This window comes from Hemitrygon akajei, chromosome 18, assembly GCF_048418815.1.
Source record: "Hemitrygon akajei chromosome 18, sHemAka1.3, whole genome shotgun sequence".
Taxonomy (NCBI): domain Eukaryota; kingdom Metazoa; phylum Chordata; class Chondrichthyes; order Myliobatiformes; family Dasyatidae; genus Hemitrygon; species Hemitrygon akajei.
In genome coordinates this window covers 7,238,530-7,265,788 of record NC_133141.1, presented here as the reverse complement: position 1 = coordinate 7,265,788, position 27,259 = coordinate 7,238,530, and the positions used below count along the sequence as shown (strand labels likewise).

The 27,259-nt window shown below is 43.3% G+C and overlaps 1 long non-coding RNA gene across 1 annotated transcript in view; it reads right to left on the bottom strand.

Annotated features, from left to right (window-relative positions):
- Positions 1-26,782, bottom strand: part of LOC140741555 (uncharacterized) — a 59,890-nt gene extending 33,108 nt beyond the window's left edge. The window contains exon 1 of the long non-coding RNA XR_012102081.1: positions 26,663-26,782. This is a non-coding gene — a long non-coding RNA (uncharacterized lncRNA). The remainder of the gene's footprint in view (positions 1-26,662) is intronic.
- Positions 26,783-27,259: the final 477 nt, after the last annotated feature.

The window sequence follows — 27,259 nt, the reverse complement described above, 5'->3', positions numbered from 1 at the left end:
ATGTTGATTCATTTCCTACTGTTTACAAAGATAACATCAAAGTCAAGTTTATTGACATACACACAGTACTGTAGTAATTTTATATATTGCACTGTACTGTTACCTCAAAAAACATATGTGAGTGATGATAAACCTGTTTCCAATATGGGCTGCTGTTGTGGGCTGAGTGGGAAGGGGGCAAGGAGAGGGGAATCAAGGTTGGGAAAAGGGGTAAAGCTCCCTATCTATATATACTGTATCTGCCTAAGAGTTTTGCACAGTACTTTCTGCCAGTGGTAATTATCTGATTCTGATTCCCATTGGCTGATTGTTGCCTCTTGATCACATGGTTAAATTGCAAATATGTAATTGGCTGAGGGTGGAGAATGCCATGGTGAATGGTATTTTTCAGATTCTGGGGAATTGGACAGTCAAACCACTTGATAGAAAATGATCATCTCTGTTCTATTAATTACAAACTTGAGTTGGAAGTCAGGAAGAATTCCATTTGGCTCGCTGTTGGAAAGAGAACACTCACCATTCTGAGTGTAGACTGTGAAATATGAAAACATTACACTAAATCATGCATAAATCCACTGCTTGCTTGATTACTCGAGAAACGGGGATTAAGTCAACATGTCATTCCAGAAAGGTCTCATTCTTCACTGAAGTGCTGGAGACAAATTGCCTTTTCCTTGCATGTTTAGCTGGTGTAATTAATTTGGGTTATCCAGTCATACTATATACACAGAGCGCTGTCGAATGCCTTGAGTCTGAGTGAGCAGTGTAATCAGTGGAGAGTACACTCTGGAATAGAGCAGTACACCCATTACTGAGCCAAAGGCAGAACAGGAAACCTGAAAAACCCGAAAGGCTCGGCAAATCAGACAGCGTCTGTAGAGGGAGAAACTGAGCCAGTGTTTCAGGTTGGTAATCTTTTAACAGGAAGTATCCTGACTGGTTGCATTGTAATCTGGCACAAGAATGTGAAAAGCTGAAGCCAGTGGTGGAGTCAGCCCAATATATCACAAGCACATTGTGGCGATTAGCGGGTGAGGCTTTGGAGTTCAGGGTTCAATCCCGTCGTTTGGTAAGGAGTCTCTGTATGGCGTCCCCATGGAATGCATGGATTTTATCTAGGTGCTCCGGTTTCCTCACACAGTCAAAGATGTACCGGCTAGGTTCATAAATATGAGAAAGTCTGAAGAGGTTGGAAATAATGAGCAACACACAAAATTCTGTTGGAACTTAGCAGGTTAGGCAGCATCTATGGAAATGAATAAACATTCAGCATTTCAGGCTGAGACCCCTCTTCAGGACTGAAAAGGAAGGGAGAAGAAGCCAGAATCAAAAGGTTGGCTGAGGGGTAAGAGGATAACCAGAAGGTGAAGTCAGGTGGGTGGGAAAGGTAAAGGGCTGGAGAAAAGGAGAGGAGAGTGAACCACACAAGAAAGGGGAACCAGGGAGAAGTGATAGGTGAGGTGAAAGGTCAGAGTGGGGAATAGAGGGGGTGAGGTGAAAGGTCAGAGTGGGGAATCGAGGGGGGCGGGATTTTTAACCGGAAGGCGAAATTGATATTCATGCAATCAGGTTGGAGGCTACCCAGACGGAATATAAGGTGTTGCTCCTCCACCCCGAGGGTGGCCTCATCTTGGCACAAGAGGAGGCCATGGTCCAGCATGTTGGAATAGGAATGGGAATTAAAATATTTGGTCACAGGGAAGTTCTGCTTTTGGCCAATGGAGCAGACATGCTCAACAAAGTGATCCCCTAAGTGGTCCCCTGGGAAGGTTAACTGGTCATTGTAAATTGACCCGTGATTAGGTTAGGGTTAAATCGGGGCTGTGGGGTTGCTGGGCAGTGCAGCTCAAAGGGCCTGTTCCACGCTGTATCTGTAAATAAATAAATAAGCATAAATAAAAATCTTACAAAAACCCCCACCATCCATCCATGCTACCTCCTCTCATCTACCACTGGGCAGGAGGTACAGAAGCTTGAAGTCCTACACCATCAGGTTCAGTAACAGCTACTTCCCTACAGCCATTCAGTTTTTGAACCAACCAGCACAGCCCTAATCACTATAGCATGGCTATTGTGATCACTTTGTACTAAAATGGGCCTTACATCAAAATTGTGCATAATTAATGTTAATTTATGTTTTTTTCTTGTGAATGCTTTGTGCCTGTGATTCTGCTGCAGGTTAGTTTTTCATTCCATGTTTGCATGATCTTACAGTACTGTGCAACAGTCTTAGACACATATTCATAGCTCGGGTGCCTAAGACTTTTGCACAGTACTGTATTTGACAACGTGGAGCAGAGAGCGTATTTGTAAATCTGGCGGGAGCAAAGGATGTTGGGAAGGGTGAGGGTGGAGTGCCGTGGGAGGGGTGTGGGACAGGTGACAGAGAAGGATTGCCAGGGGTAGGGAGTGGTGTGGGTGCAGGCACACCCAGCCCTGAGACACCAGGCAAGGTTATTTCATTCCAAACAATTGGTTTACTGATCATTACTGAATGTCTCTCTGGTGCTTCCCATTCCCTCCCCTCTCCCTTCCCCTTTTCCCAACCATGATTCCCCTCTCCCTGCCCCCTTCCCACTCCCAGTCCGCAATAGAGACCCACATCAGAATCAGGTTTATCATCACTCACGTATGTCATGAAATTTGTTCTGTAGCTGCAGTACATAAAATTATTACAGTACTGTGCAAAAGTCTTAGGCACCCTAGCTATATATATGTATATCTAAGACTTTTGCACAGTACTGTAATTGTGTAATTTGTTGTTTTTGTGGCAGTATAGTGCAAGACATCAAAATTATTATAAGTTGCAATAATTAATAAATATGTATATAGTGCAACCGAGGAATAGTGAGGTGGTTGTTCATTGTTTTGTATTATATGTAGTGGACGAAGGGAGCTAAATAGTGAGGTGGTGTTTGGAAATCTGATAATGGAGGGGAATGTAGCTGTTGATGTGAAGCTGACCCTTCGATGAGGAGTGGTATGTGCTCTCCTGACTTCCCCTTCCTGAAGTCAGCAACCAGTTCCTTGGTCTCACTGATGTGGGATCAGTAAGACTGAAACGCCACTCAAACAGTTGATCTATCTCACTCCTGTATGCCTCCTGAGATTCTACAAGCACCAGGGGTGTCATTGGCAAACATATAGGTGGCATTTGAGCTGTTCCTAGCCACACAGTCATGAGTTTAGAGAGAGTAGACCAGTGGGCTAAGCACACACCCCTGAGGTGTGCCAGGGTTTATTGTCAGCGAGGAAGAGATGTTATTTCCAATCTGCATTGACTGTAGTCTTCCAGTTGCAGAGGGAGGTACAAAGACCCAGATTTTGAAGACTGAGGGGATGATGGTGTTGAATGCTGAGCTGTAATTGATAAACAGCAGCATGACGTAGGTATTGCTATTGTCCGGGTAGACCAAGACCGAGCGGAGAGCCAGTGTGATTCCATCTGCAGTAGGCCTATTGTGGTGGTAAACAAATTGAGGTGGGTCCAGATCCTTGCTCAGAAATGAGTTAACTCTAGCCATGAACAACCTCTCAAAGCACTTCAGTGCAAATGGACAATAGTCATTCAGGCAGCTCAGCCTGCTGTCTTGGGCACTGGTATGATTGTCGCCCTTGTGAAGCAGGTGGGAAACTCGGACTGCAGTACTGAGAGATTGAAGATGTCCTTGAACATTCCCACCACTTGGGTGACACAGGTTATCAGAGCCCCACCAGGTACACCATCAAGGCTTGATGCCTTGCAAGGGTCCACCCTCTTGAAAGATGTTCTGACATTGGCCTCTGAGACAGAGGTCACAGGGCCGTTGGATGCTGTGGGGACTCACACAGGTGTAGTTTTATTCTCCCTTTCAAAGCGTGTATAAAAGGCTTTGAGCTCATCGGGGAGTGAAGCAACACTGCCAATTATGCTGTTAGGTTTTGATTTATAAGAAGTAGTGGCCTGCAAATCCTGTCACAGCTGACGTGCATCTGATTGAATCTCTTTCTTCACATGGATTTGCCTTTTTGCTCTTACACTGGTCTGCTATAGGCCATACCTGGAGAGAGCATCCAACTGCCATCTGATCTAATTTAAAGCCATTATGCTCAGAAACAGCCAACGTACTGAGAAAAGAGTGAAACCCAGAACATGTCCTTTAACATCTTGGACTATTTTTACTGTGCCCATAGTCTGTTTTTTTTATCAATTATGCTATTGTTTGCACTGTTGTAACTATATGTTGTAATTATGTGGTTTTGTGCAGGTCTTGTAGCTTTAGTTTTTGGTCTTGTTTTTGTCTGGTGGATTTGGAGCTCCTTTCCGGGGAATGCGCTAAGATGGTAGCGCGATATTAATACGCAGCAGCCTCTCCGGACTCTGGATTGGGGATTGCCAAACGTTACGTGGATTTTCTGGTGTAGTCTGTTTTGTCATATGCTTTTGTGATATCATTCTGGGGGAATGTTGTCTCATTTTTTAACTGCATTGCATTTGTGGTTTCTAAATGACAATAAACTGAAACTGAATCTGAATCGGAATCTGAATCACATTTCTCCCATCAGGGAAGAGGTACAGGAGCCCGAACACACACACTCAACATTTCAGGAACAGCTTCTTCCCTTCCACCATCAGATTACTAAATGGACAATGAACCCATAAACACTACCTCAGTATTTTTTCTCTCATTTTTGCACTACGTATTGATTTTTATTATAATTTATAGTTTTTATGATTATATATTGCAATGTAGTGCTGCCACAAAACACTAAATTTCACAATATATACCGGTGATATTAACCCTGATTCTGCTTCTGAAAAGTACAGCTGTACTAAGAAATTACAGGCATACTTAGAAACTACAACCCTGAGAAACTCCGCAGTGCACAGACAGATTACCGGTACATTTATTTTGCGTAACTCAGCTGTACTGCTGATTTAATGAGGAAGGGGAGATGTACTGAGAACTAAGTAACCACAACACAGAGGGTGGGATGGGGGCTGGGAGCCATTGAAGAAAAGGATATGCAGTGGTGTAGGATTGCAAATGTTACTCCGCTATTTAAGAAGGGTGGGAAGCAGCAGAAAGGAAACTATAGACCTGTTAGCCTGACATCTGTGGTTGGGAAGCTGTTAGAATCGATTGTTAGGGATGAGATTACGGAGTACCTGGAGGCACATGATAAGATAGGCCAAAGCCAACATGGTTTCCTGAAAGGAAAATCCTCCCTGACAAACCTACTGCAATTTTTGAGGAAATTACAAGCAGGGTAGACAAAGGAGATGCAGGAGCTGTGGTGTACTTGGACTTTCAGAAGGCCTTTGACAAGGTGCCACACATGAGGCTGCTTAGCAAGATAAGAGCCCATGGAATTACAGGGAAGTTACTAGAATGGGTGGAGCATTGGCTGATCGGCAGAAAACAGAGAGTGGGAATAAAGGGATCCTATTCTGGCTGGCTGCCGGTTACCAGTGGAGTTCCACAGGGGTCGGTGTAGGGACCGCTGCTTTTTACAATGTATGCCAATGATTTGGACTACGGTATTAATAGATTTGTGAATAGATTTGCCGATGATACAAAGATAGGTGGAGGAACGGGTAGTGTTGAGGAAACGGACCCTACAGACAGACTTAGATAGTTTAGGGGAATGGGCAAAGAAGTGGCAAATGAAATACACTGTTGGAAAGTGTATGGTCATGCACTTTGGAAGAAATAAACAGGCAGATGATTATTTAGATGGGGAGAGAATTCAAATTACAGAGATGCAAAGGGATTTGGGAGTCCTTGTGCAAGATACCCTAAAGGTTAACCTCTAGGTTGAGTCGGTTGTGAAGAAGACAAATGCAATGTTGACATTCACTTCTGGAGGTATGGAATATAAGAGCAGGGATGTGATGTTGAGGCTCTATAAGGCACTCGTGAGACTACACTTGGAGTATTGTGTGCAGTTTTGGGCTCTTTATTTTAGAAAGGATATACTGACATTGGAGAGGGTTCAGAGAAGATTCACAAGAATGATTCCAGGAATGAAAGGGTTACCGTATGAGGAATGTCTGGCAGCTCTTGGGCTGTATTCCCTGGAGTTCAGGAGAATGGGGGGGGGGGGGGGGAATCTCATAGAAACGTTCCAAACATTAAAAGGCCTGAACAGGTTAGATATGGCAAAGTGATTTCTCGTGGTAGGGGATTCTAGGACAAGAGGGCACAACTTCAGGATCGAAGGACATCCATTTAGAACAGAGATGTGGAGAAATTACTTTAGTCAGAGGGTGGTAAATCTGTGGAATTTGTTGCCACGAGCGGCTGTGGAGGCCAAGTCATTGGGTGCATTTAAGGCAGAGATAGATCGGTTCTTGATTAGCCAGGGCATCAAAGGGCATGGGGTGAAAGCAAGGGAGTGGGGATGACTGGAAGAATTGGATCAGCCCATGACTGAATGGCAGAGCAGGCTCGATGGGCTGAATGGCCTACTTCTGCTCCTATATCTTATGGTCTTCTGATTGTACATTTTCCTGTAAGTCTGCAAAATTAACTTTTACCACTATTCCCTATATTTTATCCCTTAGACAGTTAAGTATCTAACTTATCGTTTCATTTTTACATGAACATTATATTAGAATAAGTTATTATGTGGTAAACTCTCAAACTGCTCTCATCATCCCTCCTTGTTACCTTGTCAAGTTAAGGTTGCAGGAACTTCTGTAATGTTATGTTAATCAGAGTTTAACAGGAGGATGCCACAGACCCACGCATGGTTCGGGTTAATTGATGTTAGAGGATGTGTGATCATTACATCATGTCAGAATCTAATCATCAGCCAATTCACTGCCTGAGGAATCCTGTCAAAGCCTCTCCCTCCTGCTGTTTTGTAAGACAGAGCCATGCATATCTAAAGCTTTACTGCCATTCTCGCCAGAGATTATCATTGTGTCAAAGTTCCATGAACAGGACTGGGTTCCTGCCTATCACCTCCCTCTGGGCCCCCTCCTCCTTCTCTTTCTCCCATGGTCCACTCTCCTCTCCTATCAGATTCCTTCTCTCCAGCCCTTTACCTTTCCCACCCACCTGGCTTCACCTATCACCTTCTAGCTTGTTGTCCTTCTGTCACCTGGTTTGGATATGGCCCAAGTGCGGAGTGGGAGACACTGAGGCGGGTCGATAGTTCACAAACTTTAATGCGAACAATGTTAAAGGGAAAATAAAACAATAAAAGCTAGACCAAACAGGGTTGTTCATTAAAACTCTCAAATGGAAAACGAAGCTACACTGCGGCTGAAAAGAACAACTAACTATCAAATGAATACCGCTAGTCTTCAGAGTCAGTTGACTCTACAGTCCAATTTCTCAGGCAAGGTGAATGCAAACAGGCAGCGAAGCGTTGCTGTGCTCTGTCCAAGTCTCGACAAGCACCGTGACGACAAGTATGGAGTTAAATACTATCACCATTAAATAATAATTAGCTGACACGTGCAAATTCACAAGTGCAATTGTAGTATCTACTGTGCTGCTGAATCCGTGGTTGTGACACCTTCCCCTCCCCCAACCTTTTTATTCTGGCATCTTCCTCCTTCCTTTCCAGTCCTGATGAAGGGTCTTGGCTCAAAACGTCAACAGTTTATTCATCTCCATAGATGCTGCCTGACCTGCTGAGTTCATCCAGCACTTTGTGTGTGTTGTCCTGCGGTGATTTGCTTTCGGCAGTAAAGGGTTCCCTCTTGTGGAGATCTACAGTATATAACCCACCAAAAAATAACAGAAAAGAATATCACAGAGACACTGACAAAATGCTGGATGAACTCAACAGGTCGAGCAGCACATGTTGAAAGAAAAGAAAATTTCAATGTTCCCGGACAAAAAACCTGCATCAGGCTCATCCAAAAAATGTGCAGATGCTGGAAATCTCAAATAAAGACAGGTGAGCTGAAAATATTCACTCTGTGCCTGTGATGCCGCTGTGAGTAGGTTTTTCATTGCCCCTGTGCAGACATGCACTTGTGCAGATGCCAATAAACTCAAACTGCACCTTGACTGAGAGGTCAGGCCGCAAAACAGGATGACTGCGTCACGTCAAAAACCCTTTGTCAGAACCTCTTTGATCTGAATCATTACCTCCTTTTCTCTTCGGACAGATACTACCTGACCAAGCTGCTGCTTGAGAAAGTATCTCTGGTTTTGCCAGTGAATAAGATTTGCATTTGTATAGCATCTGTAACTGCACCAGAATATTTTGAAGTAGTTACAAGCTAGGGTTCCTTCAGGTTGTTATAACCGTGGGTGGTAATGGGACCAGCTCCCATGACCTATTAAATGCTCCCAATGGTGTGTGTTACAAGTAGCCTCTGACAACCAAGATCAGCTCCTGGCCTTCACGTGTGGCTTAGCTACTAAGCCCAGCAGAAATGTTTCCACTGACAGGAGAAAGGGCAAAGGTGGGTTACTGGCACATTAAAACCAGTTGCTCTGGGCAGATGGGGCCTATCAGCTGTGGTTGGCAGCCATCAAGGAGAAACACAGAAACATAAAAAACCTACAGCACAATACAGGCCCTTCGGCCCATGATGCTGTGCCGAACATGTCCTTACCTTAGAAATTACCTAGGGCTACCCATAGCCCTCTATTTTTCTAAGCTCCATGTACCTATGCAGGAGTCTCTTGAAAGACCGTATCGAAACCACTTCCACCACCGTCGCCGGCAGCCCATTCCACGCACTCACCACTCTCTGCGTAGAAAAAACTTATTCCTAATGTCCCCTCTCTACCTGCTTCCAAGCACCTTAAAACTGTACCCTCTCGTGTTAGCCATTTCAGCCCTGGGAAAATGCCTCTGACTATCCACACGATCAATGCCTTTCATCATCTTATACACCTCTATCAGGTCACCTCTCATCCTCCACCGCTCCAAGGAGAAAAGGTCAAGTTCACTCAACCTATTCTCAGAAGGGGTCCCAGAACAGATCCCTGAGGCACACCACTGGTCACCGACCTCCATGCAGAATATGACCCATCTACAACCACTCTTTGCCTTCTGTGGGCAAGCCAGTTCTGGATCCACAAAGCAAGGTCCCCGTGGATCCCACTAGTGCCAAGCTGTATCGGCCTCTGACTTTCCTTTGGAATCATCAGCTGTGTGGAGAGGCGGAGGCTGCTTCACGGGCAACAGCTTGCTCTCTGTGGCGTACTGCCCTGGATTGCGTATCACATAGACAACGATGATGGTCAACCCCGACCAACGGAGAACCATTTGGAAACAGAGAAGCTTATTTACATACAGCAAGATTCCACAAAGTGCCAGGGAATAATCTGCCAGAGGCCATGCTTTGAAGGTGAGTGGTGGCAAGCTCTGGGGAAAAGTCACAGGTAGTTTTGTTTTACACAGAGAGCGGTGGGCACCTGCAATGTACTGCCAGAGGTGGCGGGAGAGGCTGGTGCAATAGCAAATTTTAAGAAATATTTAGATAGGGACATGAATGTAATAAAAATGGAGGGTTATGGCTTGTGTAGGAGAGAAGGGCTAGATTGATCATTGGTTAGGTTTATATCGGTTGTCACAACACTATGGGCTGAAGGGCCTATACTGTGCTGTGCAACATACACAAGAAACTAGAGGAACTCAGCAGGTCAGGCAGCATCTATAGAGGGAAATAAACAGACGACATTTCAGGCCGAGACCCTTCATCAGGAAGAGACCCACAGATGCACCCTAACCTATTGAGTTCCTCTAGCTGTTTGTGTGTTTTGCTCAAAGATGTCGAGTATCTGTCGAGCCTCCTGTGTCTCTGCACTGTGCTGTACTGCTCTACATTCTAGAATTGCTGTTAATCACAGCATTTACACAGGCAGGTGGGGACTCCTGTGTACGAGGGCCACAGGTGCCAGCAGTTTCCAGTGGAGTCCAGCAGCAGATCTCAACACTTCCCCTGGAGAATTCACTTCTGTACCTGTGCCAGGTTTGACCTGTTGTGGGACAGCAAACCCATTGATTTGAATGGAGAAGACCAGCTGAGAAGAGCGTTAAGTATAAAGTATTTTTTGTTGTTTAAGTACATCTAATTATTTACCAGTGGTTCAAAGCTTTTAAGTGATTTTTTAAAAATCTTAAATTGTTTCATTGAGGTTACTGGGCTAGTGATTCAGAAGCATATTGTGTTCAGTTCTGATTGTCTCATTATAGGAAGGATGTAAAGCTTTAGAGAGGGTACAGAGGATATTTACCAAGATACTGTCTAGATTAGAGAGCATGTTTTATGAGGACATATTGAGTGAACTAGGACTTTTCTCTTTGGAGCAAAGGAAAATGAGAGGCGACTTGATGGAAGTGTACAAGATACACTTCCATCAAGTTGCCACTCATTGAACCAGTGGTCAGCCAAAGACTTCCTCCAAGGGCAGAAACAATTAATACGAGAGGTGGGGGCATAATTTGAAGATGATTGGAGGATGGCAGAGGTAGGTTTTTTACACAGAGAGTGGCCAGTGCATGGGACGTGCTGCTAGAGTGGTGGTAGAGGCAAATACATTAGGGGCATTGAAGATATTCTCAGATAGGCACATGGATGATAGAAGAAAAATGGACCACGGTTATGTGGAAGGGAACGTGGTTATGTGGAAGGGAACGTGGTTATGTGGAAGGGAAGGGTTAGATTGATCTCGGAGCAGGTTAAAAGGTCGGCTCAAAGTCACGGGCCGCAAGACCTGTTCTATGCTCAGTGAAACAGCAGCAGATGGAAAACCAAATTCCACTGACGATAGAGAAGGATACAAGAACAGTTCTGTTTTCCACGTCATATATGGTGAGGCTCGGATCATTTAGCACTTTTAGGAGTTTGGTAGGTGCTCATTGAGTTCTCGAGTCATACAGCACAGAAGTATGGTCCAAGAAGACCAAACCTAGAACAGTATAGCACAGGAACCATGATATTGTGCCAAAGTAATTAAGCTGAAATCACCTAATGAAACTCATTCCTTCTGCCTACACAATGTCCTTATTGCTCCATTCTCTGCTTATACACGTGCCTACCTCTTCAACACCTCTATCATAACTGCCTCCTCCACCACACCTGGCAGGGCATTCCAGGTACCCACTACTCATTGTGTAAAATACTTGACCCACACATCACCTTTGAACTTTCCCCCTTTCACCACCTGATTGATTTGTGTGGCCACTTTCTGGAGCTGCGGACTTGGATCTCAAGATCCTCTGTACGTCAATGCTGTTAAGAGTCCTGGCATTAACTATGTACCACCCCATTATACTTGGTGTCCCAAACATTCTTAACAACTCTATCTATAGGTGCTACGGTAGTGTAGTGATTAGCACGATGCTATTACAGTTCGGTGCATCAACATTCAGAATTTAATTCCAGCATCATCTCTAAGGAGTCTGTACATCTTCCCCGTGGAATGTGTGGGTTTCTTCCGGGTGATCCAGTTCCCTCTCACAGTCTGAAGACATGCCAGTTGCAAATTGTCCCATAATGAGGCTAGGGTTAAACTGGGGAATTGTTGGGCAGTGTGGCTCGAAGGGCCAAAAGAGCCTAACTAAATAAAGCAAAAGCTGAAAATCAGTGTGAATCTGGAGTCATAGACCGGAAAATTAGATTGTCCTCTCTAAAGAACAATAAGAAGGCAGGTGAAATATATTAGGACAATTTGAAACATTGTCATGGCTCTATAGGTTCAATTTATAGTGGTCAGTTAACCAATCAACCCGCACATCTTTGGACATGAGAGGAAACAAGAGCACCCGGTGAGAAACGCAAGTGTTCACAAGAAGAACGTGAAAACTCCACACGGACAGCACCTGAGGTCAGGATTGATCCCAGGTCACTGAAGTTGTAAGACACCACTACTACCTGCTGTACATACTGAAGATGAAAGAAAGTCTGGCAGCTACTTTCAAATCTCAGCACTCTCCTTAAACTTTCCCTTATAAACATGCCTGGCTGATTTATTGAGCTGCCCTTTGTACATCCATAATGATCTCAGTGCTGGGAAAAATCCCCGATAACCGCTCACTGCTTTAGACTGATGCTGAACATTGTTTGGGTTTTACAGGGAGTTCATCTACATGAATAGAGAGATAGGGTCTATGTTTCTGCCTCACAATCCGTTTCTAATTAGTTATCATCAGTCTTTCTCAAAACAAGACGAGTTCTGGATAAAGTAATTCTCAAAACAAATCATGATAAACAGGAAGGTTTGGACTGAGTTTCTCAGTGCTTCCATTTCCTCCCTCTGCAGAGGATGTCTGGTTTCCTTTCGACGCATGATATCTTACTTTGACTTTATACTGATCTTTACACCAGGTGCACATAAAATCACAAAGCAGGCTAAATCTGACAGAAACCACAAATAGAGACAATCATTGCTTGCAAACCCACTGACAAATGGCTGCTTTTGTCAACCTCTTGTCCTCTGTAACCTCCTCCAGCCCTGAGGCCCCTCTACCACGTCTCTCCATTCTGACAACCTTTATAAAGAGAGAACTAATTTCTCTGTAGGACCTGACCAAAGCGTTATAAGCCTGAAACTTATCTGCTTCTTTTCCTTCTACAGACAGCGCTGGGTGTTTCCAAAACTTCCTGCTGGTATTTTGATATACAGCATCGAAATATTTTGGTTTTTGGTTTCCTGTCTCTCTGCCACCGGTTTCTCACATCAGTTCCTCTCCCCACTATCCTGGTGGTGCTGTCAGGGATGGAGTTTTTGCCATGCTGGTGATCCCCCCCCCCCCCAGCTGTGTTTTCTATGTGTATTCCTCCTGCACGTCAAACACATGTGGTACACTACCCCTCAGAGGAGCTTCATAGCAAGTGGAATCAAAGGAGAGTGGATGGGCATTTGGGAGGGAATAAGATGTAGGGTCACAGGGAAAGGTAGAAAGTATGAATGCTTCCTCTGGCATAGACCTGGTGGGCTGAATGGCCTCCTTTTAAGTACATAGTTCTAAATGCAAGTTAAGACCTCCCTTTAAGAGCAGTTACTTTTCCTAATTATGACCGCATTTCCATTTCCCACTTTCAATCTCAGAATATCCCCATCTGTCATAGAGAGTTAATAAATAGAAGTTTCTTTCATTTTATTGACAGTTTTCATCTACTCATTTGAAAAATTAGGAAAAAAAGATATTCCAGGAGCACAGACTCTTTCACTGTCTCACCACTAGTGACTGAGTCAGCACCGTTCGCTTCAATCTCGAAGTACAAAATCCTGCACCAGGACTAGGCAAAATCGAGCACCCTTTTTGTCACTTAGTGTTTTCCATGCGCTATCAGAACACTGACCATTGCTTTGGAGAATGATTTTGTTTTCCAGTTGTTCCTGCTTTTTGGAATATTATATCAGTTTCTTCACAGGCTGGCAGTCAAGTCTCAGCCAAATGCTTTGCCAGTGCTGCACAATATGATGATAATAAATGTGGGACATAATCAGAACGGTTCTGTCCAGTAGAACTCTCAATTGTCTCCATTCACTTTGGCTGAAAAATGTAAGCAAGCACAGTCCTGCACCACGTGAATACACAACGTACTACCATAGAGTTATACATCAGTGTGTGGTCTCTTGTAATCCAGCCCCATTTCCTCTTCCCTGTAGGTTATTAATGATCCTAATAGTGTTGTTTCATTAATACTAGATGTTTAGAATCAGAATCAGGTTTAATATCACTGGTATACGTCTTAAAATTTGTTGATATGCAGCAGCAGTACATGTGAATTACAGTAAATATATATATAATAGTTAAATTACAAAGTAGTGCAAAGAAATAGTGAGTGTTTATGGGTTCCATGTTCTTTCACACAGTGGTGGGAAGAAGCTGTTCCTGAAACATTGAGTGTGTGCCTTCAGACTCCTGTACCTCCTTCCTGAAGGTAGCAATGAGAAGGGGGCATGTCCTGGGTGATGGGGGTCTTTAATGATGGATGCTGCCTTTTTTGAGACACGACTCCTTGAAGATGTCCTGGAAGCTAGTACCCAGGATGGAGCTAACTAAGTTTACAAGTCTCTGTAGCTTATTTCGATCCTGTGCAGTGTGACACCCCACCCCACCCCCCCCAACTTGCAAGTGTCTTTGGCATCATATGGAAATGCTGTCACAGGAAAGCAGCATCCATCATCAGGGACCCCCACCATCCAGGATATGCTCTTATCTTGTTGCTGCCATCAGGAAGAAGGTACAGGAGCTTCAGGTCTCACACCACCTGGTTCAGGAACGGTTATTATCCCTCAACCATCAGGTTTTGAACCAGAGGGAGCAACACCATTCAACTTCACTTGCCCCATCACTGGAATGAACTCACTTTCAAGGCCTCTTCGTCTCATGTTCTTCATAGTTATTGCTTATTTATTTATTATTATTTCTTTCCTTTTGTGTTTGCAGTTTGTTGTCTTTCGCACACTGGTTAAACATCCAAATTGATGCAGTCTTTCATTGATTCTGTTTTGGTTACTATTCTATGGATTTATTGAGTATGCCCACAAGAAAATGAATCTTAGGGTTGCATATGGAGACATGTATGTATTTGGATAATAAATTTACTTTGAACTTTTACCTTTGAACATCAATCTTGTCCAGGTTAATGCAAATCCCATCTACAGATATGTTTATTTTGTTGAATATATGTTATGATTTTGTGTTGAATATAGTTCTAGCTCTCTGTCTCAGCAAGGTAACTGTGTGGGATGTACCTGACACGATACCTGGACAAGTATTGTGCAAGTCCAGGTGCTGTAGCCTCATCTGGAGATTGTCTCTAATGCTGCGACTTTCCACCAGGTGTGGTGTCTCCTATAGTTCTTGGCCCTTTGCTAGGTGTAAGGTCATCATACTGAGCCTGCACCCGGTGCTGTGGCTATCCCTCTGCCTCGACAACCCTGTCTGCATCTGGTGTTCGCATCTCTGCCCTGCATTGAGTTGCAATTTCATTTTAAGCAATTCTAAGATAAAATTTATTGAATATTAGCCAAAAATCCAGAGAGCCCAGGATCTGGGTCAAATACTTAGCCCTGAATAGTCTGATATTTTCATATTTCTGGTTAGGACTGACTGAATGAGTTAAGGAATCTCCTCCGCACTAACATCCTGAGCCCATGTAGCCAGTGTGGGCTGACTTGAAAACTTAACATAGACCTAACATGGTGAAGGATCCTCAAGAGCTGATGCTTTTAATTGCCAAAATAAAGACAAATTCCTCTCCAGTCAGAACAAGGCCAGTCTGATCTTTCATCACACAGTGTGGTGATAAACAGACTGAGAGAGCAACCCTGAGGCTGCATACCTGCTGATCAAATGGTAGGAATTTTCTGCAACATTCATTCACTTAAAGAAAAATGTCTTTCTCTGAGGAACGCAGCATTACTCAAAGGCACAGGAAAAGAGGAGCAGGATTAGGCCAAACCTGCTGTGCTATTCAGTATCATCATGGCTGATTCATGCCGCCTTCAACTCCACTTAGACCATAAGACCATAAAACTTAGGAGCAAAATTAGGCCATCCAGCACATCATCTGCTCTGCCATTCCATCATGGCTGATTGATTATCACTCTCAAACACATTCTCCTGCCTTCTCCCCATAACCTTTGATGCCCTTACTAATCAAGAACCTATCAACCTCTGCTTTAAATATACTCAATGATTTAGCCTCCACAGCCATCTGTGGCAAGGAATTGCACAGCTCCACTATCCTCTGGCTACAGAAACTCTTCCTCATCTCTGTTCTAAATGGACGTTCCTCCATCTGAGACTGTGTCCACTGGTCTTAGACTCCCCCATTATAGGAAACATCCTCCCAACATCTGCTCTATCTAAAGTAAGCCTTTCAATATTTGATAGATTTCAATGAGATCCCCCTCATTCTTCTAAATTCCAGCGAGCACAGACCCAGAGCCATCAAACATTCCTATAAGCTAGCCCTTTCATTCCTGGAATCATTCTCATCAACCTCCTCTGGACCCGCTCCAATCTTTTCTGAGATAAGGGGTCCAAAACTGCACACAATATTCCAACTGCAGTTTGCTCAGTGCCTTATAAAGCCTCAGCATTACATCCTTGTTTTGATATTTTAGTCCTTTTGAAATGAATGCTAACATGCCTTCCTCACCACAAACTCACTCTGCAAGTTAACCTTTAGGAAATCCTGCACAAGGAGTACCAAGTCCCTTTGCATCTTTGATTTTTGAATTTTCTCCCCATTTAGAAAATAGTCCATGCCTTCAATCATTCTATCAAAGTCCATTTCCCGACACTGAAATTCCATCTGCCATTTCTCTGCCCATTCTCCCATTCTGTCTAAGTCCTTCTGCAGTCATCCTGCTTCCTCAACGCTGCCTGCTCCTCCACCTATCTTCATGTCATCTGTAAATTTGGCCACAAGGTTATCAATTCTATCATCCAAATCATTGACATATAACCTAAAAAGGAGCAGTCCCAACACAAACTCCTGTGGCTCACCACTAGTAACCAGCAACCAACCAGAAAAGGCCCCCTCTATTCCCAGTTTTTGCCTCCTGCCAAACAGCCATGCTTTATCCATGCTAGAATCTCCCCTGTAATACCATGGGCTCTCATCTTGTTAAGCAGCCTCATTGTCGGCACCTTGTCAAAGGCCTTCTGAAAATCCAAGTACACAACATCCACTGACTCTCCTTTGTCTATCCTGCCAGTTACTTCCTCAAAGAATTCTAACAGATTTCTCAGGTAATAGTTTTCCTTAAGGAAATCATGCTAACCTTGGCTTACTTTATCATGTGCCTCCAAGTACCCTGAGACATCATCCATAATGATCGAGTCCAACATCTCCCCAACCACTGAGGTCAGGCTAGCTGGCCTATAATTTCTTTTCCTCTGCCTCCCTCCCTTCTTAAATAATAGTGACATTTGCAATTTTCAAGTCCTTTAGAACCATTCCAGAAACTAGTGATTCTTGAAAGATCATTACTAATGCCTCTGCAATCTCTTCAGCCACCTCTTTCAGAACCGTGGGGTGTAGTCCATCTGGTCCAGATGACTTATCCACCTTCAGACCTTTCAGCTTCCCAAGCACCTTCTCCTTAGTCATAGCAACCACAATCACTTCTGCTCCCTAACACTCTTGAATTTCTGGCATATTGCTAGTGTCTACAGTGAAGACTGATGCAAAGTACTTATTAAGTTTATCGACCATTTCTTTGTCCCCCATTATTACCTCTCCAGCACCATTTTCCAGCGGTCCAATATCCACTCTCACCTCTCTTTTACTCTTTATATATCTGAAAAAAAACTTTTGGTATTTTCTTTTATAATATTGGCTAGCTTACCTTCATATTTCATCTTTTCACTCATTATGACTTTTTAGTTGCCTTCTGTTGGTTTTAAAAGCTTCCCAATTCTCTAACTGACCACTAAATTTGTTCCATTACCTGCCCTCTCTTTTGCTTTTATGTTGTCTTTGACTTCCCTTGTCAGCCATCCTCCATTTAGTGTAGTTCTTCATCTTTGGAATGTATCAATCCTGCGCCTTCTGAATTTCTCCCAGAAACTCCAGCCATTGCTGTTCTGCCATCATCTCTGCTGGCATCCCCTTCCAATCAACTTTGGCTAGTTCTTCTTTCATGCCTCTATAATTCCCTGTACTCCACAGTAATACCTTCTCCCTCTCAAACTGCAGGGTAAATTCTATCATATTATAGTCACTAATCAAATCTGATTTCATTACACAATACCCAACCCAGAATTGGCTTTCCCCTCATGGGCTCAGCTGTGCTTTCAAGCTGGTTTAAAATGCCATCGTGTAGGCATTCTACAAATTCCGTCTCTTGGGATGCAGCACCTGATTTTCCTAATCTACCTGCATATTGAAATCCCCCATGACTATCATAACATGTCCTTTTAACATGCCTTTTCTCTCTGCCGTTGTAATTTTCCCGCATGCTGGCTACTGTTCGGATCCTGCATGAGATCCTGCCCATGTCACCTTTTTTTTTCATTTTTTAACAATGGAGCCACCCCACCCACTCTGCCTGTCCTTTTGATACAATGTGTATCCTTGGATAACTCAGTGATGCCCACAATGTCACACCGGCCTATCTAACTGCACGACAAGATCATCTATCTTATTCCGTATACTGTGTGCATTCAAATATAACACCTTCAGTCCTGAATTCATCACCCATTTTGATTTTGTCCCTACGTTACACTTCAACTCATCCCACTGACTGCAATTTTGCCGTCACCTGCCTGTCCTTCCTCACAGTCTCACTACACACTGCATCAACTTGTATACCAACTTGTCCATCCTCAGCCTTGTGGCTCTGATTCCCATCCCCCTGCCAGATTAGCTTAAACCCTTCTAAACAGCTCTAACAAACCAGGATATTGGTCCCCCTCATATTCAGGTGCAACCCATCCTTTTACCTTCATACCTGAAGAGATTCCAAAGATCCAGAAATCTAAAGCACCCATCAGCTCCTCAGCCATGCATCATTCACCCAATTCTTACCCTCACTGGCATGTGGCACAAGCAGCAATCCAGAGATATCTACCCTGGAGATCCTGATTTTCAACCTACTCCCTGTATTGTCTCTTCAGGACCTCCTTTCTTTTCCCACCTATGTCTTGGTACCAATATGCACCACAACTCCCTGCTGCTCACTCTCCCCCTTTAGAAAGCTGTGGACCTAATCTGAGACACCCCTGACCCTTGCACCTGGGTGGCAACACATCATCTGGATATCTCTTTCATGTCCACAGAACTTGTGCCTGCTCCTCCAACTATGGAATCCCTATACCTACTGCACTCCTCTCCCCCTCCCCTTTTGAGCCATAGAGCCAAACTCAGTGCCAAAGACCTGACCGCTGTGGCTTTCGTCTGTGAGTCATTGCCCCCAACAGTATCCAAAGCCATTGAGGGGAATGGCCACTCTGCACTGGCTGCCTATCCCATTTCCCCCTCATGACAGTCACCATGATACCTATATCCTGCACCGTGGGTGTAACTACCTGCCTGTATGTCCTGTTGAATGATCCAAAGTTCATCCAGTTCCAAATCTAATTCCTTAACATGGACTGAAAGAAGCTACAGCTGGATGCACTTCTTGCCGGTGTAGGTGCCATTGACACTGGAGGTCTCCCTTCCTTCCCACATTCCACAAGAGGAGCATTCCATTATCCTGCCTGGTATCCCCGCTGCTCTAACTCTGCAATAAGAAAGATAGAAAGAAAAATTAAATGAAAAAATCTGCCTACACCCTCCATGTCTCCTTGTGGAAGCCTCTATGAGCCAAAGCCTGAGCTCCCCACTCCAACACTGGCCTACTCACAGAATGGCCTCTCCGATTAAATGTAACTTCTTCATATTGGCCCTTACCAAAATGCCCAATTATGCACAATCCAACATCTTCTCAGGAACTGTGGCACTTAGAATGTCACTTCTTTTGAACTCTCTCTTCTGCTATGTAATCCAACGTCTCCTTGGGAACTGTGGTGTACAGAATGTTCCGACTGACCCCTCTGGCTTCTTTTGAACTCTCTCTCTCCCACTGTGCAATCTGTCTCCTCAAGAACTGTGGTGCACAGATATTCCTTTGCCTGTTCCCCACAACCCTCAATTCCTCGATCTTTTATCCATCCTCAGTTTACTCATCCCCATCTTAAATATACCTAATATATCTTAAATATACCTAATGCTTAGGCCTCCAAGTCCCCCGGGGCAGAGAATTCCAGAGACTTACCACCCTCTGAGAGGAGAAATTTCTATGCTGCTTTAAGTGATTTATTTTTTAGTTGTGTCTCTTGTCCATTGTTCTCCCACCAGCAAAAAACATTTCAATTGTTAAGGACGAGGTGGTGGAGTACTTGGTGACATGGGACAAGGTAAGATAAAGTCAGCATAGTTTCCTTAAGGGAAAATCTTGCCTGATGAACCTGTTGGAATTCTTTGAGGAGATTACAAGTAGGATAGATAACGGGAATGCAGTGAATGTTGTACATTTGGACTTTCAGAAGGCCTTTGACAAGATGCCATATGTGAGGCTGCTTATCAAGTTAAGAGCCCATTGTGTTACAGGAAAGTTACTAGCTTGGGAGTCCTTGTGCAGAACACCCTAAAGGTTAACTTACAGGTAGAGTGGGTGGTGAGGAAGGCAAATCCAATGTTAGCATTCTTTTGAAGAGGTCTAGAATACAAGAGCAGGGATGTGATGCTGAGGCTTTATAAGGCACTGGTGAGGCCTCACCTTGAGTATTGTGAACAGTTCTGGGCTCCTCATCTGAGAAATGATGTGCTGGTGTTGGAGAGGTTTCAGAGCAAGTTCACAATGATGATTCCAGGAATGAAAGGGTTATCATATGAGGAATGTTTGATAGTACTGGGTCTGTACTCACTGGAATTCAGAAGGATGAGGAGTGATCTCATTGAAACCTCTGAAATATTGAAAGGCCTAGACAGAATAGATGTGGAAAGGAGTTCTCCATGGTGGGGGAGTCTAGGACAAGAGGGCACAACCTCAGGATAGAGGGGCGTCCTTTTAAAATAGAGATGCCAAGAAATTTCTTTAGGCAGAAGATGGTGAATCTGTGGGATTTATTACTATTTATTGTATTTATTACAAGTATCTGGGAGTACAGTTAGACGAGAAGCTAGACTGGACTGCCAACACAGATGCCTTGTGCAGGAAGGCACAGAGTCGAATGTACTTCCTAAGAAGGTTGGCGTCATTCAATGTCTGTAGTGAGATGCTGAAGATGTTCTATAGGTCAGTTGTGGAGAGCGCCCTCTTCTTTGTGGTGGCGTGTTGGGGAGGAAGCATTAAGAAGAGGGACGCCTCACGTCTTAATAAGCTGGTAAGGAAGGCGGGCTCTGTCGTGGGCAAAGTACTGGAGAGTTTAACATCGGTAGCTGAGCGAAGGGCGCTGAGTAGGCTACGGTCAATTATGGATAACTCTGAACATCCTCTACATAGCACCATCCAGAGACAGAGAAGCAGTTTCAGCGACAGGTTACTATCAATGCAATGCTCCTCAGACAGGATGAAGAGGTCAATACTCCCCAATGCCATTAGGCTTTACAATTCTACCGCCAGGACTTAAGAACTTTTTAAAAGCTATTATTAATGCTTTTTGAGATAGTGATTTAGATGCATATCATATTTTTTTACTGAGTTAAATATTGTATGTAATTAGTTTTGCTACAACAAGTGTATGGGACATTGGAAAAAAGTTGAATTTCCCCATGGGGATGAATAAAGTATCTATCTATCTATCTATCTATCTACAGGCAGCTGTAGAGGTCAGGTTGTTGGGTGTATTTAAGGTAGAGATTGATAGGTCTTGATTGGACAAGGCATCAAAGGTTACAGGGAGAAGGCCAGGAACTGGGGTTGAGAAGGGAGAAAAGGATCAGCCATGATTAAATGGCAGAGCAGACTTGTTGGGCCAAATGGCCTAATTCTGCTCCTATGTCTTATGGTCTTATCTTAGTATTTCCCCTATCAAGTCCTTACGATATGATATATTTTAATAAAGTCATCCCCACAATTTTCTAAACTCCAGGCAATACAGACCCAGCTGTCCAGCCTCTCATGATAGGAAGCCATCTCATTCAAAGAATTAGCCTGGTGAATCTTGGTTAGACTGCCTTCAAAGTTACTATCATTTTTCCTCAGTTTATCATCATCAACAGTATGTACCATGTCATATGACATTAGATCATGGTCTATCTATGACTATGATTGTTCTTGGCAAATTTTTCTACAGAAGTGGATTGCTATTGCCTTCTACTGGACAGTGTCTTTACAAGACAGGTGACTACAGCCATTATCAACACACTTCAGAGATTGTCTGCCTGGACAAGTCCTAACCAGGACTTGTGATGTGCATCAGCCGCTCATACAACCATCCACCACCTGCTCCCATGGTTTCATATTACCCTGACTGAGGGGCTAAGCAGGTACTACACGTTGCCCAAGGGTGACCTGCAGGCTAGTGGAGGGAAGGAACACCTTACACCTCCTTTTCCTAAGTTAGGGGAACAAAACTGTGTTCACGGCATTCCAGGTGTGGTTTACCAACACCCCGTACAACTGTAAAAAACCTCACTGCTCTTATATTCTAACCACTTTGCAATAAAGGCCAACATGCCATTTACCCTCTTATTTATTTGTCGGTTCTGCTTGCTAACTTTTTGGGAATCATGCACTGGACTGCCTATATCATAAACCATAATTTAGGCATCTTATGTTGCTGGCAGAAGCATGGTGACACGTGGTCTGCCCCCAGCACGTCCTCAATGCAAATGACACATTTCACTGTTTCAATTTTTTGATGTACATTTAATGATTAAAGCTCACCTTTATCTTTAAATCCTTCTGCAGTCACTGCCCTCTTTTGTTCCCCCTTCCCAAAGTATAAGACCTCACACTTCCCCACGTTAAACTCCATTTTTCCACTTACCAAGTTTTCACCAGATTACTCAAGCTATTTATAATCTGTTGCAGGAACTCTATGTCCTCATCACAACATGTCCTTTGACCTATTTTTGTATTATCAGCTAACTTGGAAACCTTATACTTTGCTCTCTCTAGCAGGTCATCAATGTAAATAGTAAACAGTTGAAGGCCAAATCCGATCCCTGGGGCACTCCACCAGTTACGTCCCTCCAGGTGGAAAATGACCCACTTAGTTCAACCTGTTTTCTATGTGACAGCTGATCTTCATTCTATGCTTACTCACTTCTTCCAATACCTTTCCTCCATTGACAAGGCACCTTGTCAATGCCTTTTAGAAATTCAAATACACCGAATCTACAGGTTCCACTCTGTATACTCTCCATGACACATCCAAATCAGGTTTATTATCACTGGCATATGTCATGAAGTTTGTTGTTTTGCAGCAGCAGTACAGTGCAAGACATAAAAATTATTGGAGGTTAAAAACTAAATAAATAGTGCAAAAGACAAATAGCAGGGTAGTGTTCATGGACCATACAGAAATATGATGGCAGAGAGGACGAAGCTGTTCTTAAAATGTTGAGTGAGTGTTTTCAGGCTCCTGTTCCTCCTCCCTGATGATACCAAGGTGAAGGCCCTTAATGTTCGATGCTGCCGTCTAGAGGCACAACAAGAATTTGACTGGTTTTAATTCTATTCAGCTTTCCTTAATGATTAGTGGATTTGCTCTGTGATTATTAACTCTGGTATCTTGCCAATAATAGATATTAAGTCAACTGGTCTATAGTTCCCTGCCTTCAATAGATGTGTGGTGGAGATGTATTGACTCGTTGGATCGTGGCTTGATATGGAAACACTAATGCCCTTGAATGGAAGAGCATACAAAAAATAATGAATACAGTCTAGTCCATCACGGATGAAGCTCTCCAAATCATAGAGCATATCTATATGAAGCACTGACACAGGAAAGCAGCATCCATCATCAAGGGCCCCACCATCCAAGGCCATGATCCCTTCTCACTGCTGAACATTGGTTGTTTGTCCGTCTGTCATGAGTGGTCTTTCACTAATTCTATTGTTTTTCTTGTACTTACTGTGAATGCCCACAAGAAAATTAATCTCAGGGTTGTAGATGGTGATATATGTACTTCGATAATAAGTTTACTTTGACCTTTGAACTTTTGAACCTTCTGTCTTACTCACTTTTTGAACAAGGGAGGAAGACAGACTGGCTGGTTTCCAATCTTCTGGAACCCTTCTAGAATTTAGCAAATTTTGTGAAAGAAAATCAACAATGGAGCCATTATCTCTGCACCCTTGGGTACAGGCAACAGATCTTAGTGATTTGTTCACCTTTCACCCTGTGAGTTTATTCCTTGTGATTGGAATTTTTAGAAGTTACACACTATTATTTGAAGTTAGATCTTCTGTTATCTTAGGGATATTTGCAGTGTTCTCAAGGTGAAGTCTGATGCAAAAAATGATTTTATCATGTAAGACCATAAGACATAGGAGCAGAATTAGACAATTTTGGTCCATCAAGTCTGCTCTGCCATTTCATCATGGCTGATCCATTTCCCTCTCAGCCCCAATTTCCTGCCTTCTGCTCATATCTCTTTATGCCCTGACTAATCAAGAATCTATCAACCCCTGCCTTAAATATACCCAATGACTTGGCCTCCAAAGCTGCCTGTGGCAACGAATTCCACAGATATCTGGTAGTTCTTTGTTCCCTGCTATTAATTCGGCAGTCTTATTTTCTAAAGGTCTCACATCCACCTTAGTTGTTTTGTTTCTCTTTATATATCCATTTTTAAAAAAACCCTTGCTGCTCGTTCTGATATTACACACATTTCTGTCAAAATCAATTTTCTTCCTTGCTATGAGAATTTTAGTTTTGCCCTGTTGGATTCTGAAAATCTCCCAGTCTCCTGGCCTACCACCCCTTGCCATTTTATATGCTTTGCTTTACAATTTAATATTATCCATACCTCTTTTGTTAACCACAGATTGTGCTTCTTTCCCATGGAAATCTTCTTTCTAAATGCAATAAATTTCTGCTGAGTGCTACAGACGAGCTCTTTAAATATCTGCCATTGTTTCTCTCCTGACCTGTTTTTTAGTTAATTTTCCCAGTTGACCTTCTTATTTAATACCATCATTCCCACAATCCTGATTGGGAAGTTGCAGAACCTGGGCCTCTGTACCTCCTTCTGCAATTGGATCCTTGACTTCCTAACCAGAAGACCACAATCTGTGTGGATTGGTGATAAGATCTCCTCCTTGCTGACGATCAACACTAGTGTACCTCAGGGGTGTGTGCTTAGCCCACTGCTCTACTCTCTATATGCACATGATTGTGTGGCTTGGCATAGCTCAAATACCATCTATAAATTTGCTGACGATACAACCATTGTTGGTAGAATCTCAGGTGGTGACGAGAGGGCGTACAGGAGTGAGATATACCAACTAGTGGAGTGGCGTAGCAGCAACAACCTGGCACTCAACGTCAGTAAGATGAAAGAGCTGATTGTGGACTTCAGGAAGGGTAAGATGAAGGAACACATACCAATCCTCATAGACGGATCAGAAGTAGAGAGAATGAGCAGTTTTCTGGGTGTCAAGAACTCTGAGGATCTATCCTGGTCCCAGCATATTGATGTAGTTATAAAGAAGGCAGGACAGCGGCTATATTTTATTAGGAGTTTGAAGGGATTTGGTATGTCAACAAATACACTCAAAAACTTCTATAGATGTACTGTGGAGAGCATTCTGTCTGGTATGGGGTGGTGGGGGGCTACTGCACAGGACTGAAAGAAGCTGCAGAAGGTTGTGGATCTTGGGTAGCAGGCTACAAAGTACCCAGAGTTCAAAGCCTGCTTCAGGACTTGAGCACACAGTCTCAAAAACCCTGAAAGTGCTGTCTATCAGCTGCAGTAAAGCAATGCCTCAAATCTAAATTCTTAATTCTAAATTGCTTATGTATTCGTCCAGGACATCACCCTCCCCTCTTTTACTTCCTCCATTCCTTGAGATCTCTGAGATATCTGTAATCATCAATTTCTGGTCTCCTGGTTATCCCTGAATCCAGTCACTCCACGACTGGTGTCCATGCCTTCAACTGCCAATGCCCCAAGCTCAGGAACTCTCTATCTAAAACATTCTGCTCAGTTTACATCTTTAATGTGAAAACTACCCAGTGTGACACCATATCTCAGTTGGCTTGATCTCAATGTTCATTTGACAGTGTTTCCAAGAAGCACCTTATGATATTTTGCCTTATGAAAGGTACTCAAAATCAGAATCAAGTTTACTATCACCAGCATGTGTTGTAAACTATACTTAACAACAAGGAAGGGGCTATTTGGCTCAACAAGGCTTTGTCGTTGATCAATTTATTTTACTTAGAAACATAGAATATAGAAATATAGAAAACCTACAACACAATATAGGCCCTTCGGCCCACAATGTTATGCCGAACATGTACTTACTTTAGAAATTACCTCAGGGTTACCCATAGCTCTTTATTTTTCTAAGCTCCATGTACCTATCCAGGAGTCTCTTAAAAGACCCTATCGTATCCGCCTCCACCACCGTTGCTGGCAGCCTATTCCACACACTCACCACTGTCTGCGTGAAAAAACTTACCCCTGACATCTCCTCGGTACCTACTCCCCAGCACCTTAAACCTGTGCCCTCTTGTGTTAGCCATTTCAGATGATACTGACAGCTCTGGACACCTTTCTTCAGGATGTATTGGCATCCTGAACAGTGCGTGGCAAGCTACTTGACCTGCTGACCCATCCCATTATGTCCTCCAAGAAATGGAGCTCCTCTCTGCACTTGTGCTGCTGCTGTTAGTGGAACACTATCTGTGAATTGAAAATGGACACTAGTGGTTGAAGACCAGTAACGAGGATAAACTCTCTCCCATACAGGTACGTTTTACACCTCAAACCAGACTCAAGACGTGGTGGTGTAATGACGTATGCCATTCACATACTTTTACTCATAACCATAAAGAAATATGTAAACAACATAGAATGCTTAATCAAACAAATATTTACAATATTACTTAAATATTACTGAAATATTAAATACGCTACACATCAGATAAAAGTTCTCATTGCTGTCATTCAGGTATTAATTTGAGATTACTTCTGGTCTCTTTAATAATTATAATGACACCAAGGCACTGAAAAGTGTGGTGTTCTTCAAACCTACAGTTAACTCTCAATCAATACTACAAAAAGCAGACAGACCTTTGTCACCAGCTTCAGCTTCAAGTTCTGGACATTTGGCTGCAAATCAAAGAAAGCCTGCACATGTTGGAAATCTGAAATAAAAGCAGAAAATATAGAAAAAACTGAGCAGGTCGAGCCTCAGGCTGACTGAAGTGTTAATTCTGTTACTCTCTCTACAGATGCAACCTGATCTGAAAGTTATGCTTGCCAGGATAGGTCAGTAACTGCCAGGATAGGTCAGAAATGGCGTTGGAGTTCGGTATTCAGTCTTGGCACCCTCTGTAAAGAGTCTGGACATCCTCCCCGGGGAATGTGTGGGTTTTCTGCGAGTGCTTCGGTTTGCTCCCACGACGGCTGGTTAGTGGGTCATTGTAAACTGTTCCATGAACAGGTTAGGGTTAATCGGGTTTGTTGGGAGTTACTGGGGTGGAATGGCTTGAAGAGATGGAAATGCCTACTCAGTGCTGTATCGCTAAATAAAATGAATAAATAAATTATTCATAATCTTCAAAGTGCTTGGGAGCTCCAGAGAATGTAAACATAGAACATACAGCACAGGAACAGGCCTTTCAGCCCACAATGCCTGTGTCGAACAAGATACCAATCAAAATAATT